Source organism: Bos indicus x Bos taurus, chromosome 26 (genome assembly GCF_003369695.1).
Source record: "Bos indicus x Bos taurus breed Angus x Brahman F1 hybrid chromosome 26, Bos_hybrid_MaternalHap_v2.0, whole genome shotgun sequence".
NCBI classification, from domain to species: Eukaryota; Metazoa; Chordata; class Mammalia; order Artiodactyla; family Bovidae; genus Bos; species Bos indicus x Bos taurus.
This window is the reverse complement of record NC_040101.1, coordinates 2,085,592-2,100,536: the sequence shown is the minus strand read 5'-3', so window position 1 is coordinate 2,100,536 and position 14,945 is coordinate 2,085,592. Positions and strand designations below refer to the sequence as shown.

Below are 14,945 nucleotides of genomic sequence, written 5' to 3'. Positions count from 1 at the left end.
TTAAAATGCCAATCCTTTTAACAGAAATGAGTTCAATACGGGACCCTGACAGACCAGCCATGGCCGAAGTGTCAGGGGTCCGCCAGGTCCAGCTGCGCGTCCTCCAGCATGAGCGCCCGCACGGCCAGAATTCACAGCCTCAGCCAGAGCCTGACTCGGGCTCCGGGGTGCTCGGGCCTGCCTGGTGGTTTGCTGGCGCTCTATTGTCTTGGTATTTGTCTGTTTTCATTCATCAAGCCGGCAGCCCTTCTTGTTATAGATTAGATCAAAGCATCTTTCAGAAGATGCTGAAACTGGCGAGGGCTGACAGGCCTCTTGGGAGTTGCCGGACTCCCTTTCCTTAGCATCCAGAGCTGGGAGTCGGTCTGAGACTTGTGCGCAGAAACGTCCCCTGGGAGAGCTGCTCGTGGATGGCTCTCCTCACTGTCAGTTGCAGTTTATAGATTTTGAAGTAGAGGATGCTTTAACACAGATTATCATTTTCAGACATACTTAGACTCACGGGATAGAACTTCAAGTCTGCTGGGCTCAGACTAGCTTTAGTTGACTATGCAGGATACATACCAAACTTCCCTCAAAACATTCTTATGTTTTAATTTTTTAAAAGAAATCTCCAAGTCAAAAATTCATGCAGTTTACCAACACTAGAGAAATACTAGTAATGAAAGCTGCCGCTCATCACCCCATTCTAAGGAGAAGGAGGTGGGGCTGGTGGTAAAGAGCCTGCCTGCCAATGCAGGAGATGCAAGAGACACAGGTTCAATCCCTGGGTTGGGAGGAACCCCCTGGAGGAGGGCATGGTAACCTGCTGCAGTGTTCTTGCCTGGAGAATCCCCTGGACAGAGGAGCCTGGTGGGCTACAGTTCATAGGACTGCAAAGAGCTGGACATGACTGAAGCAACTTAGCACACACACAAGGCAGATGAGAACCTTATTTCAGTGATAAACTTCTATGAGACTCTAGTGTCCAAGAAACTTACATACCATTTCTTTAATTTTTTTTAATTGAAGTATAGTCGATACATAATATTATAATAGTTTCAGGTGTGCAACATGGCGATTCAGCATTTTATATATTATATTCCATTTAACACTATTACGAAGCAACGGCTGTATTGGCGTGTGTGCATTCCAAGTTGCTTTAGTCATCTCCGGCTCTGAGACCCTGTGGACTGTAGCCTGGCTGCTTAGCTAGCTTATACGTAGACTTACATACTGTACATTAGCGTATCCAAAGGGAAGCAGAGAGAGAATAAGACGGGGGCAATATTTAGAATTCTGGCTGTTTGTTTCCCAAAACTGATGCTGTATTCGTCAGCCCAGGCTGCCATGACAAATTATCAGATCACATGACTTAAACAACAGACTTGCCTTCTCACGGCTCTGGAGGTTGCAAGTCCACGGTTGAGGCTCCAGCTGGGCTGGCTCTCCTGGGCTTGCACACCACACCTTCTGTGTCCTCACGTGGCTTCTCCTCTGTGCACTTGGGAAGAAAGAGATCTTTAGTGTCTCTTCCTTTTCTTAAAAGGGCACCAGTCCTATAGGATCAGGGCTCCACATTTATGATCCCATTTAAGCATAGATTTACCTCCTTAAGGGCTGTTTCCCACACATTTGGGGTAAGACTTCGACATAGGAATTTGGGGGAACACAGTTCACTCTGTAACAGAGGCCCAAACCTAATTAAAAGTGTCATGTTGTGGATTTAAGGCATGCTCCACGTCCAGACCAGGACAGACACAAAGAAAACCTTCCTTGGGCAAACCATCCTCATGCTCCCGAAAAGCAGAGACCGGAAGACCCAGAGAGCAAAATAAGGAAAATAATAAAAGGGGAGAAGACAGGGAGATGGGAGGGAGCTTCACAAGGGAGGGGACATATGTATACCCGAAAGTTATGACCAACCTAGATAGCATATTCAAAAGCAGAGAGTGGAAGACCCAGAGAGCAAAATAAGGAAAATAGTAAAAGGGGGAGGGAGAAGAGAGGGAGATGGGAGGGAGCTTCTCAAGAGAGGGGACATATGTATACCTATGGCTGATTCAGGTTGAGGCTTGACAGAAAGCAACAAAATTCTGTAAAGCAATTATCCTTCAATTGAAAATAAATAAATTAGAAAAATCAAATTACAAGTACACGAAAAAAGAGGGAGAAGAACCCCTACTTTCACGGGAACAGTAAGGCTGAAAGCTGAGTTTCAGAAGTGAGATCCGGAAGGCTATGGCATAACACCATGTAGGGAAAGATCCGGAAGGCTATGGCATAACACCATGTAGGGAAGGGAAGGCTATGGCATAACACCACGTAGGGAAAGATCCGGAAGGCTATGGCATAACACCACGTAGGGAAAGATCCAGAAGGCTATGGCATCACACCACGTAGGGAAAGATCCGGAAGGCTATGGCATAACACCACGTAGGGAAAGATCCAGAAGGCTATGGCATAACACCACGTAGGGAAAGATCCGGAAGGCTATGGCATAACACCACGTAGGGAAAGATCCGGAAGGCTATGGCATAACACCACGTAGGGAAAGATCCGGAAGGCTATGGCATAACACCACGTAGGGAAAGATCCGGAAGGCTATGGCATAACACCACGTAGGGAAAGATCCGGAAGGCTATGGCATAACACCACGTAGGGAACACGATTTCAGAAACAGAAAATGCGGAAGAACAGTGAGTTAGCCCTATCTACATTTTACCCCAACCCACTAACTATTTCCTTTTCTCCATCATTTGTGCACCTTCTCTCTCCATGATCGTGTATGACTCAAACCTCTCTCACACTCACACATACACATTTTCAGACATGGTGTTCCTGTGTTCCTAAACACTTTAGTGTCCGTTCCCTTAGAACAAGTTCATTCTGTTATATAACCACAGTAAAATTTTCAGTTAGGAAATTTTGCGTCAATCTGATGTTACTGTCTAATCCAAAATCCTTATTCAATGTTCTCCCGTTGTTCCCACAATGCCGTTCACACTCGTTTCACTTTGTGCAGCCTGAGAGCCGAGATCCAGCTGTCTGGTTCCCCCTCATCTAGGTCAGAGCCTCTCACTTTTACGATTCACTGCTCTGACATCCTTCAAGAGGATGGGAAGTTATTTTATAAAATGCTCAATGCGGGTTTGTCTGATGCTTTCCCACAATTACACTCAGATTCTGCATTTCTTGGTAAGAATAGTGTGAGGATGGTTCTGTGCTCTGGCAAGTGGACCCTAACACGTGTGGATATTCACACCTCACCTCGAGCTCAGAGGCAAAACGGGGACCATAGCTCCTGCTCCCACATTTGTAATTCCCCTCCACCACCCGAGAAGCTTGAGCGTATCCCCTCAAGGTGTTCTCCCGTTCACACAGTCCTATCTTTTTAGAAATGCATTTCAGAAGTGCCAACCACACCACTGAGAGATGAACTCACCAGCCAGAGGTCAACATCTGTCCACAGGCTCTTCTTTCCGGCCTTTATAGTCAGGCTACGCAGCCGAGTCATCTTGTTCAAATGTTCTCGGGTGAGTTTTCCCCTCTTCAGTGAGCCTGCGTGAATTAATTGAAACACAGTTGTGTTAATTAGTTTCCTTATTTGATTTTATGCCCTGATGACAGTGTGCGGAGTACCAGCAGCCAGACACACAAGGGTGACCTCCTTTATGTGAAGGCTTAGAGCTGACCAAACCAGTCTGGGGAGGCAGATCAGGGTTTTCCCAGGGCTGGGTGTGCTGTGGTCCAGAAACCAAACTCAGGGGCGTGGGAGACTTTGGGGGGTCATTTATCCTGGGTGTGGGAGTGGCTACACGAGAGTCAACTCTCTCAACTGTTCACTTAATTCAAGTGCCTTTTATTACATGCATTTATACCTTGAAGTTGAATTTTTTTAAAGGAAGAGATGCTTTCAGGTAAACAAAAGCCAGGAGAACATATTTCTATGAGAACTGCCCCTCCAAGACACCCAAGGAAGAGCGGTCCTTGAGATTCAGGGAGATGGTCTCAGAGGGGAGCCTGCAGGTGCTAGGAGGAATGAAGAGCCTGGTTCCCGGCCTCGGTCCCCTGGGTCCACCCCTTAGGGAGGCTTTCGGAACGCACACCCTCCATCAGGGCAAGTCCTGGGAAGGGACCCTGCTGAGGGCACCTCGTCCTGGAGCCGCAGACATGGAGCTGGGTGCCTGCACTGCCTGTTCTTACGGCGCAACCCAAGGAAAGTGAAAGTGAAGTCACTCAGTCATGCCCGACTCTTTGTGACCCCACAGACTGTAGCCCACCAGGCTCCTCTGTCCATGGGGTTTTCCAGGCAATAGTCCTGGAGTGGGTTGCCATTTCCTTCTCAAGATGATCTTCCCCATCCAGGGATCGAACCTGGGTCTCCTGCATTGTAAGCAGATGCTTTACCATCTGAGCCAGCAGGGAAGGAAGGTTTCATTGTAATAGCGTGAGGCTGCTGGACAGAGGGCTCTGCAAGGGGACCCATGCTGAGCTCGTGAGACATTTTAGTGGTCACTTTCAGGAGATGCTGATGAGTGCAGGAGGCGCTCCCGAGTCCAGCACAGACGTGGGCCACCGTGACGACCCTAGTGCCAGGGACCAGCCGCTGCATCTCCCGGCTCAGAGTTTCCTCGGCTATACTGTAACCGTTCATCCTCCGGAAATGTCTGTTTGACACGGATTTGAGAACAGAGATGAATAAAACATAGGGCTCTCGGGGATGGAAAACCTGTGGTACAAGGACTTTGGGGGTGCACTGATAATAAACACCTGTGAGAACTGCAGTTATGGAATGGGATGTTTTCCAAACCCTGACAATAGCGATCAAGATAATAACACCCGCGCTGACAAGCACAGAAAGGGGTGAGCGTGGAGAAAACCCTGGGCCTTTTAAATCTCCCAGCGAAGGGAGTCAATTGTTAGTGAGTAAATGGAAACTCTATCTAAATAAAGGGCTAGACCCTAGATATTTTTCATAATGTTTTTATTTTTAAAATCGCAGGGGGATCTTGTAGGAAGTAAAATATAGAGATATTTATCTAAAAACCAGAAATTTCCTCGACTTCGCCTCTGTTCTTCTTGGTTTAATCCTAGTAAAATCAAACTTAATGTCCTCATAAAACAGTACTGTATATTATGACTCTGCTGAGGCAGAACGTTATTCTCCCATATGCATGCTTTCTATTCTATCTGCATATAAGTCAGAAAGTCTACCTTGATGTTCATATGATACTAATAGTGTTTATTACTAGGAGGTAAGATTTGGGGGTTATTTTTGGAAGAGTTCAGTTCAGTTCAGTCGCTCAGTCGTGTCCTCTTTGTGACCCCATGGTCTGCAGCACGCCAGGCCTCCCTGTCCATCACCAACTCCCGGCGTTCACCCAAACCCATGTCTACTGAGTCGGTGATGCCATCCAACCCTCTCATCCTGTGTCGTCCCCCTCTCCTCCCGCCTTCAATCTTTCTGAGCATCAGGGCCTTTTCCAATGAGTCAGTTCTTCACATCAGGTGGCCAAAGTATTGGAGTTTCAGCTTCAACACGTCCTTCCAATGAATATTCAGGACTGATCTCCTTAGGATGGACTGGTTGGATCTTCTTGCAGTCCAAGGGACTCTCAAGAGTCCCTTGAGAGACTCTTGGAAGAGTATCCTCCAGCATTTTTATTATTATTTTTATTACTCTCCCATAGCAATAATAATAGTAGTGAGCCGACTGAGTGACTAAGCACTTTTATTTAAAAGTTTAAATGCTTATTTAGTGGTCTTTGTCTTCCTTGGTGCTCTGTATACTTTAACTGCCTTAATCCCCAGAACAAGCCTATGAAGTAGACCCCAACTTCATGGACTAGAACATCAGGGAACAGAGAGTTTATGTCACACTTCCAGGGGCACTGCCAGGGCCGGGGGCTAAGCCTGAGGGGCCTGGCTCTGAGCCGTGTCCTTCTCTGCTGGACTCCACCCCTCTTAGCAGGAGGAATTTTTATCAAACTGGACACTAGTTGGTGACTGATCAGGAAGCAAAAACTGTACCGGCTGCTAAGCAGGAATAATTTAATATAAAGTTGTTAACCAGGTGACTGGGAAAGACAATGCTGAAGTGTCACGGAGGCTGTGACGCCGAAACCACTGCCGAGGACGGCAAGGGGGGGCTGAGGCGCTTCAGAGGCTGTGATGCCGAAACCACTGCCGAGGACAGCAAGGGGGGGCTGAGGCGCTTCAGAGGCTGTGACGCTGAAACCACTGCAGAGGGTGGCAAGGGAGGGCTGAGGTGATTCAGACTTTGAGCCAAGAGGGCACTTCCCTCAGAGCTGAGCACCGGACCTCAGAGCTGGGTGCTGGCTGGCTGGAGAAGAGTTACGGGGGTACTGAGACCCAGGGCTGTGAGGGGGTGCGTGGAGTGTACCAGGCTGATCCTGCTGGCTTGGGAAAGGCTGCGAGCTGTTTTCATCTACAGGAAACTTCTGGGAAGTCCACTGGGAAGACTTCTTGCTGGGATGACATTCGTTGTAACCACCCCAGACTACTAATGGTAAGAAAGCAGGAAGCACACTGGAGCGTGATCCCCTTCCTCCTGTTCCACACCGACAGTCTCTCCTCTTGGCAAAACCTAATACTGAGCCGCCTGGAGAAGCAGAAATGAGGTTGGAAGAGTGTGGCCGCAGCATCACAGAGCAGAGGACAGGAGAGTGGGCTTGCAGCTGGGAGACAGCCGTGTGATTGCCGGCACAGTGCAGCCGTTTAGCTGCTGTGAGTCCACATGCGCTTGTCATCGGGCACTTCCGTACAGTGCAGACACAGTCTGTTTCCACCTAACGAGATCTGGTGGTCCTTCACACAGAGGTACTCTCCCACTCCCCACCTCGAGGAGACCCATGCCCACCAGTCAGACTGCTCATCTCTGGGAGACAGGCATGCTGTCCATCTGGGCTGATGTTCAACACCCCTGAGGACCCGGTCACCTAAAAACTCTGGTGTAAAGAGCATCTCCTAGGAAACGTGCATAAAACAACAAGGGTCAGAAGAAGAGAAGAAGACAGGTTATACCTGCAAAGGCAGTCCTGAGCAGGGGACTCCACATGACACTTATCGCATCGTCATCGAGAATCAGAGAGAAGGCTGGCAGGGAAGTCAGGATTGGGGGAGGTTAAACCAGTGACTTCAGGAAAAAGGGGAGACAACACCTACAGGCAGAACTCCCCCTCCCCCCACCTAGCTGAGTCTTCTATAAAGATGCATGCTAAGTGCTAAGTCACTTCAGTCATATCTGACTCTTTGCAACCCCATGGACCATAGCCCGCCAGGCTCCTCTGTCCGTGGGATTCTCCAGGTAAGAAGACTGGAGTGGGGTGCCGTTTCCTCCTCTGAGGGATCTTCCCAACCCAGGGATGGAACCTGCATCTCTCATGTCTCCAGCTTTGGCAGGCAGGTTCTTTACCACTGGGGCCACCTGGGAAGGAGGTGGACCTCTGATCTCTGGCTTTACCTGCAAGACAAGGTGCTGGGGGTCCTGTGAAGAGGAGGAGCAGTTCTGGGAGGAAGGGAGGCAGTCCTGGGGTGTCTCTGCGTGTGGAGACAGAAGTGCAGTTCTGATGACAGTGATGGCTGTAGAGGGTCAGGTCCAAGTCCACAGCCAGCTGAGCGAGGGCCTGAGTCAGAGCCAGCTGGGTTTGGGGCCAGGCTCCGGATCTTGGTAGCTGGCTGCTACACATGCTGCTCTGAGCTCGGGACCCTGAACTGCAGGACGTGTGACAGGAGCAAAACGGGAACTGGGCTCAAGGCTGCCTGGAACCAGCCAGTGCTCCACCACCTTCAGCCTCCCGGACTTTCCTTCTCCCAACCTCACTACTCACTGAGGGAGGGGAGGTAGGGAGACTTCACAGAACAGAGCGCAGCCTCAACTCAGACACTTGTCGTTCAGTTGCTAAATTGTGTCCGACTCTTTGCAGCCCCATGGACTGCAGCACACCAGGCTTCCCTGACCTTCACTATCTCCTAGAGTTTGAGCAAACTCGTGTCTGTTGAGTCGCTGAGGCCATTCAACCACCTCATTCTCTGTCACCTCCTTCTCCTCCTGCCTTCAATCTTTCCCAGCATCAGGGTCTTTTCTAATGAATCAGTTCTTTGCATCAGGTGGCCAAAGTATTGGATTTTTAGCTTCAGCATCAGTCCTTCCGATGAGTATTCAGGGTTGATTTCCTTTAGGACTGACCGGTTTGAACTCGTTGCATTCCAAGGGACTCTCAAGAATCTTCTCCAACACCACAGTTCGAAAACATCAATTCTTCAGTGCTCAGCCTTCTTTATGGTCCAGCTCTCACATCCATACATGATTACTGGAAAAAGCATAGCTTTGACTATCTGGACCTTTGTCAGCTAATCAGATAGGCTTGCTTTCAAATCCCAGCTCGGGCACCCAGCTGTGTGATCCAGGACAGTCATTTCAATCCTCTGAGCCCTGGTTTCTCTCATCCAATCTCAGCGAGTTGAAAGTAGTGGAAGTGGAAGGCACTCAGTCGTGTCCGACTCTTTGTGACCCCGTGGACTATACAGTCCCTGGAATTCTCCAGGCCAGAGCACGGGAGTGGGCAGCCTTTTCCTTCTCCAGGGGATCTTCCCAACCCAGGGATCGAACCCAGGTCTCCTGCATTGCAGGCGGATTCTTTACCAACTGAGCCACCAGGAAAGCCCTAGTAAGTTGGGGCTGTTATAATCAAAGTGCCATGGAATTTACTTCTCAGTTCTGGAGACTGGATATCTGAGATCCGGGGGCCAGCATGGCAGGGTTCTGGTGAGAAGCCCCTTCCAGGTTGTAGCTGATGGGTTTCTCCTGTGTCCTCAAGTGGATGGAGAGAGGGCCAGAGGGCTCTGGGAGTCTCTTATAAGGGCATGAATCCCATCACAGGGGCCCAACCCTCATGACCTTTCATCTCCCAAAAGTCCCCCTTCCTAAAACTATCACTAGGGTTAGGATTTTAGCATAGGAATCTGAGAGGAGCACAAACATTCAGTCCTCAACAAATGCCCAGCATTTGGGATTCTTTTCTTGATCAGCATGGCTGTGCCCTGGCCTGGTGCCTGGCTCCAGGGGATGGGCAATCAGTTTTGCGACTGGCAGTCCCAACAGTAACATGCCTTTGGGAATCACCAATACTTCTGTTCATTAACCTGGAGTCAATCAGACTGCTTGCAGGAAGGGGTCCCCAGGAATCAGCATGGTTACAACTGCAGAGAACACTCCATCAAACCCAGCACTTCTTCCTTCCTTTGCAAAGGACTGATTGGGTTTGGAGTGTATCCTGATGACTGGCACATGCGTATGTGCTATCTCTTCAGTTGTGTCTGACTCTTTGTGACCCCATGGACTATACCCACCAGGCTTCTCTGTCCATAGGATTTCCCAGGCAAGAATACTGGAGTGGGTTGCCATCTCCTCCTTCAGGGAATCTTTCCAGTCCAGGGACCCAACCCATCTCCCTCACGTCTCCTGCACTGGCAGGCAAGTTCTTTATTGCTACTGCCACCAGGGAAGCCGACGGCACAACCTCTTCTATTTTATAAAGCCAGGACCCTGTCTCTTCAAACCACTGACCTGCTCCAGGGGCTGCCAAATCACTGCTAGGACCATCCTGACCAATACACTCCTCCTCCTGAGAAAAGGTGTGGGTTGTACACCAGGATACAGCGGTGATGGGGATCTGAAGTTGTGACATTTGGGATCCAATCTGTAATTACAGAGACTTGCACTTTCTCATCTGTTAAGAAAAAGTAAGGGAAAGTAATGATGTGATTCGCAGAGGTAATAACATTCAGAAGAAACAAAGTGATACCCGTTTTTTAAAGGTTTGGGTGAAAAGAAATGTGCTTGTTTCTTTTTTCACTGTGAATGGAAATTAGATGGCAAGACAAGAAGGTTTACACGGAGGAGTAAACAGATTCCTACTGAGACACAGTGATCATCACAGTTGTAGTTATATGAAGGAGAAAGAAGCTTTCTTCCGAGTGAGATGGGAAAGCCTTCTTGTTTACATAAAAACAGAGACTAGAGGGGTTGGGAGCAGGGGAATCGCTGCTCACCATCAAATGAGATAGACAACGTGAGGATGGGACCTTTGTCAAGGGCCTGAGTGAATGATTCTGGGTCCTGGAGGCCTGGGGAGCCAGGGTCACTGGTGGCGTGGGCTGGCCTGGGTGGGCAGGAGAAAGCAGAGGTTTCAATGTGCAGGAGGAGGGGCCAATAAGGGCCAGGATTAGAAATCCTGGAGGCGTCCCTTGGGATGGACTGTTTGCTTACAGCTATCGGGTCCTGGAGAAGTGACAGGTAAGAAGGAACTGGATGGAGGACAGGGACTCAGACCCATGGACTCGGGGTGGAGACCCAGTCCCTGGAGTCCGGATTCCTGGGCGTGACCATGCCAGGAGACCAAGGCAAGGCCAGTGCCTGGGCCTGGTCAGGGAGGGGACCCAGGTTAGGGGACTGCCCCTTGGCTGGGTTCTCCTAGGGGATCTCCCTCAGCACCTGGGGTGACAGGGAACCCCCAGGAAGCCATGGGCAGCGAGAAGGCTGGTGAGCAGGAGCTGTTGTGTTCTTCTCAATAGGGGCGGGCATTTCTCAGCCCCGTGTCCCTCATTTGCAAAAGGCAGGAGCTGTAGGGTTGTTGCAGCAACTGAACGTCACGGTGCATCTTTCTCCACAACTACTGGCCATAATCACTCAGTCTTCCTCATGCTTTTACTCTGGCCCCTGCCTCCAAAGCTGAAGCCCAGAGTTATGACAGAAGGTGCTGGAAACTCTCTGTCAAAACAGGCAATTCTCAAGCATGTCTAGAAGAAGCTTTGATCATGCTCGGTCTCTCTGTAGCACGTTTTTGAGTTTTCTTGTAACATGGACATTCTGCCCTCCCTGCCCCATGCCAGCTGTACAGTCAGACCCTAAAAGCAGTGAAGCCTGGAAGGCAGGTGTTCTGGGCTCAGACCCGGTCGGCCTCTCGAGCTGTGTGAATTTGCAGGTCACCTCACACCCTACGCCTTGTTGTCCTTGTCTGGGGCTTCCCTGATAGCTCAGTGGTAAAGAATCCATCTGCAAGGCAGGAGACCTCAGTCTGATTCCTGGGTCAGGGAGATTTTCTGGAGAAGGGATAGGCTACCCACTCCAGTATTCCAGTATTCTTGGGCTTCCCTTGTGGCTCAGACAGTAAAGAATCTGCCTGCAATGAGGGAGACCTAGGCTCAGTCCCTGGGTTGGAAAGATCCCCTGGAGAAGGGAACGGATACCCATTCCAGTACTCTGGCCTGGAGAATTCCATGGACTGACTGGGGTCGCAAAGAGTCGGACACGACTGAGTGACTTTCAGTTTACAATGGGGCTAAATGCCCCCGTTCCCCAGGCCCCACAGGTTCAGTGCAGCCAGAGACTCAGGCTGAGGGCCCCAGAGGGTCCTGTGTTCCCTTTCACCCCCAACTTTCCATAAAGGAAAGTTCTTTTGTGTGAAATAAAGAGCTGTCCCAGTTTTCTATTGTTCTAACTTAAGAGGGGACAGAAGAGACAGAGGAGCGACAAGCAGGCGCCGCTTCGTGGGCCCCTCGGTCATGGAGACGCAGACCCTCTCCTCTCTGCCTGTCACCTCCCGCCCCTTGGATTTTTCCAACCGTAAAAAAGCGCAGCTCGTGAGGGTGCCCCCCGGCCAGAGGGGTGAGAAGTGAGTCGCTACACTGGATAGTTCATGCTAAAACCCAAAACACAGCAAGTGTCTAATAAATTATTATTATTGTTCCTAGCATCACCCTGATTCCCAGCACCATTTTCCAAGAAGAAACACCAACGTTTCTAAAGCAGCAGTTAGACCGATGAGTGCTCAGCAGCCGGCTTGTTGTGGGGACTGTTCTAAACGGCCAGGCCCCCTGATTGATGGCCGTCTGCGTGCTGGCTCAAGAGAGGCCTTCAAATGACTCAGCTTGGTTTCAGGAACCCGAAGGTGGTAATAAGCACGTGTCAGTTCTGCCAGCCCCGTGTTTGACACTCCAGCAAGATAAGTGATCAAAACGCTATTTTAAAATTAGCCAGCTCATGACCTTTCTGTTGCTCCGCGTGCTGGAAATGTCAGGATTAAGGAAATCATGGGGACTCGCTGTGAGGCTCGCTGTCAGGAATGCAAATCCAGGGGGAGCAGAGACGAGAGGAGCCGTGCATCCTTGGTCGCCAGCGCCTGGGCGCCCGGCTGTTTCCTTGGAGAACTGGGTGCAGGTGTGCGCTGGCGTGAAGGTGATCTGACCCCGGGGAGCCCCAGGCGCCTGGCACCTTCACGCAGAGGCTCATCGCCAGGAGAAGCCAAGCAGGAGAGGCGCCAGGAACATTGCAGAGGGTTACGCACGTGCCTTGAACAGAGGGTACGACAGCCCCTCTGAACGCGATCGCAAAGCTCTACTTGATGACAGTGATTGTAACACAGCTGTATTCCAGTTATTCCAAATCCTGTCTTTAGCTAATGTGAGCTGCCAGTAAACACAGGAGAGCGACAGTAGAGAACAGAAATGCTGTGCAAAGCGGGGCATTTCCCTTGCTTCAGATCCGGGATCCTCACCCATATTTTCAGTTTTCATTGCTCAGAATAAGGATTTAGGAAAGAACTTTCGAACACAGCATGTTTCTTGAACACCGACTCCACGGATGTGAGCTTGAGCAAACTCTGGGAGATGGTGCTGGACAGGGAAGCCTGGGATGCTGCAGTCCATGGTGTGGGAAAGAGTGAGATACAACTGATCCACTGAGTAATGATGGCAATGTTTCTTAGGCTCCGGGGCAGGGAGATGGGACCTTCCCGGGTGTCTGCAAGCAAGAAAGGGAGGCCAGCTCCCACGGTCCACGCTAGTCCCCATCTGGGGACAGTCCAGCCTCAGGGCATAGAATGTGGATTCAGGCCAGATGGAGCAACACTGGGCTGCCTGTATCAGCATCCAGGGTTGGTAAGGCGCCAGCAAACGCCTTCTGACATGTGTTTCTTTTCATGCGTTGAACATATTTTGAAGCAAACACCAAGGTGATTTTACACAGCTTGATGAAAGACATTGGTCAATTCTTTTCACGAGGACTGTGTGGGACACATTCTGCCTTACAGGGTCTCCCCGGAAATGGGGGTCAATCTGTCCTCACCTCTCCACCACCAACAACCTCTCCCCAGGCCTACGGTTCCAGGGTCATCCAGCAGCTCCCACCCAGCCCACTCTCCAGAGGTACCGGCCCCTGCTGGCCCTGTAGGGCTGAGCTCCCCTCCGTGGGGCAGCTCAGGGGTCCCAGCAGTCAGGAGACGCAGCCTCACCAGCCCTCTCTGTCTACAGCCAGGTTATCTGTGTTGGCGCTGATGACACGGGTTGCATCAATGACCTGAAGGGTGACCCCCTCCCACCCTGGTGTGCCTGGAAACCATCCACCACCTCTGGATCCACCTTGATCCAGCTCTACAGCTCAGGGTCCCCTCAGCCCTTCCCCAGGGCCTGGCTCCAGGCAGCAGGCTCGGGTGGTGAGGAGATGAGTTCATTCATCTTTGATGGGGGGCCCATCACCCCAGTCCCCTCCTGTACCACTGGGGACCCCACAGGGGCCAGTCTAGCAACTCACCTGCCTTGATGCGTGAATCCTTATCCTCTAAGCAAACTCAGCCCATCACCACGCTGATTCTGGGGGTGCACGCTGGCAGTTCTAGGCAGAGTTTCCCACTCAGGAAGGCCTGCGTGGGAAGGTGGTGAGGCCTTGCTGTGGACCATGAGACCATGAACCACGAGAGTTGGGGGCCCAGGTGCAAAGTGGTAGCTTCGTCTTAAGTGATTACTTGGGCTTCGTTTGTAGTCGGGACAATCGGAAGCAACGGAAACGTCCAGCAAGCGACAGTCAAGAATGTGATAGTAAAGGGACTTCCTTAGCAGGTCAGTGGTCAAGACCCCGTGCTTCCAATGCAGGGGGCGCAGATTCTATCCTTGGTCAGGGAAATAATATCCCACATGCCACGTGGTGCAGTCAAAAATAAAGAAAAACCGAATACGATGGTCTAGTCAGGGGACGAAGCTGGATGGAGTCACACAAGACGAAGCTTTCAGAGGCCGGAGGGGACCAGAGCATCCTTGATGAGATGCATTAAGTGGCCAGCGTGCCCAGAGCATGCTTCGCTTCCACAGGTGCAAGTCTGTGTCATAAAATCCTAACAAAGGACACGCTGTGGGGAATGGTCAATAATTACGACGTAGAAAAGAATGAGAGGATGATGCCAGAAGGGTGACCTTTTTGATTGTTTGATGACGTGTGGGGTAGACTGTGCTACTTTATAAAAAAATTATTTAATTTTCATGCTGTGGCTGCACAGGGTCTTCGTTGCTGGGTTCGGGCTTTCTCCAGCTCTGGCGAGCAGGAGCCACTCTCTAGTTGCAGGGCGTGGGCTTTGCATTGCGGGGGGCTTTGCAGTGCGCCGGGCTTTTCAGCCCGGTGGGCTTTTCAGTGCAGCGGGCTTTTCAGTGCCGCGGCTGCTCGCCGTGCGGCGGGCTTTTCAGTGTGGCGGCCGCTCGCCTGCGGCTAGCAGGCTTCCGTAGATGCAGCTCGTGAGCTCTAGCGCGCAGGCTCAGGAGTCGTGGCCCCCGGGCTCAGTCAATCTAAGGCATGTGGGATCTTCCTGGACCTGGGGTCAAGCCCACGTCCCCTGCATTGGCAGGCAGATTCTTAACCACTGGGCCACTAGGGAAGCCTGCTGTCACCTTTTTATGGGATGGTTAGATGATTTTCTAAAGAGCAAATTATTAATTTCAAAAAAATTAAAAATAGGACCAAAAATCTCATTAAAAAATGGGCAAAGGATCTTAGACATCTTCCCAAAGATATGCAGATGGCCAAAAGACACACAGAAAAGTGCTCAGCGTCACTAAGTATCAGGGAAATGCCAATCAAAACCCCGATGAGATAGCGTCTGACACCTGTCCAAATG

General features: G+C 50.7%; 1 non-coding gene across 1 annotated transcript; it reads right to left on the bottom strand.

Moving 5' to 3' along the window:
* Positions 1 to 4,335: 4,335 nt before the first annotated feature.
* Positions 4,336 to 4,407, bottom strand: TRNAC-ACA. The gene has a single exon. It is a non-coding gene; the product is annotated as a tRNA-Cys (tRNA).
* Between the last annotated feature and the right edge of the window lie 10,538 nt (positions 4,408 to 14,945).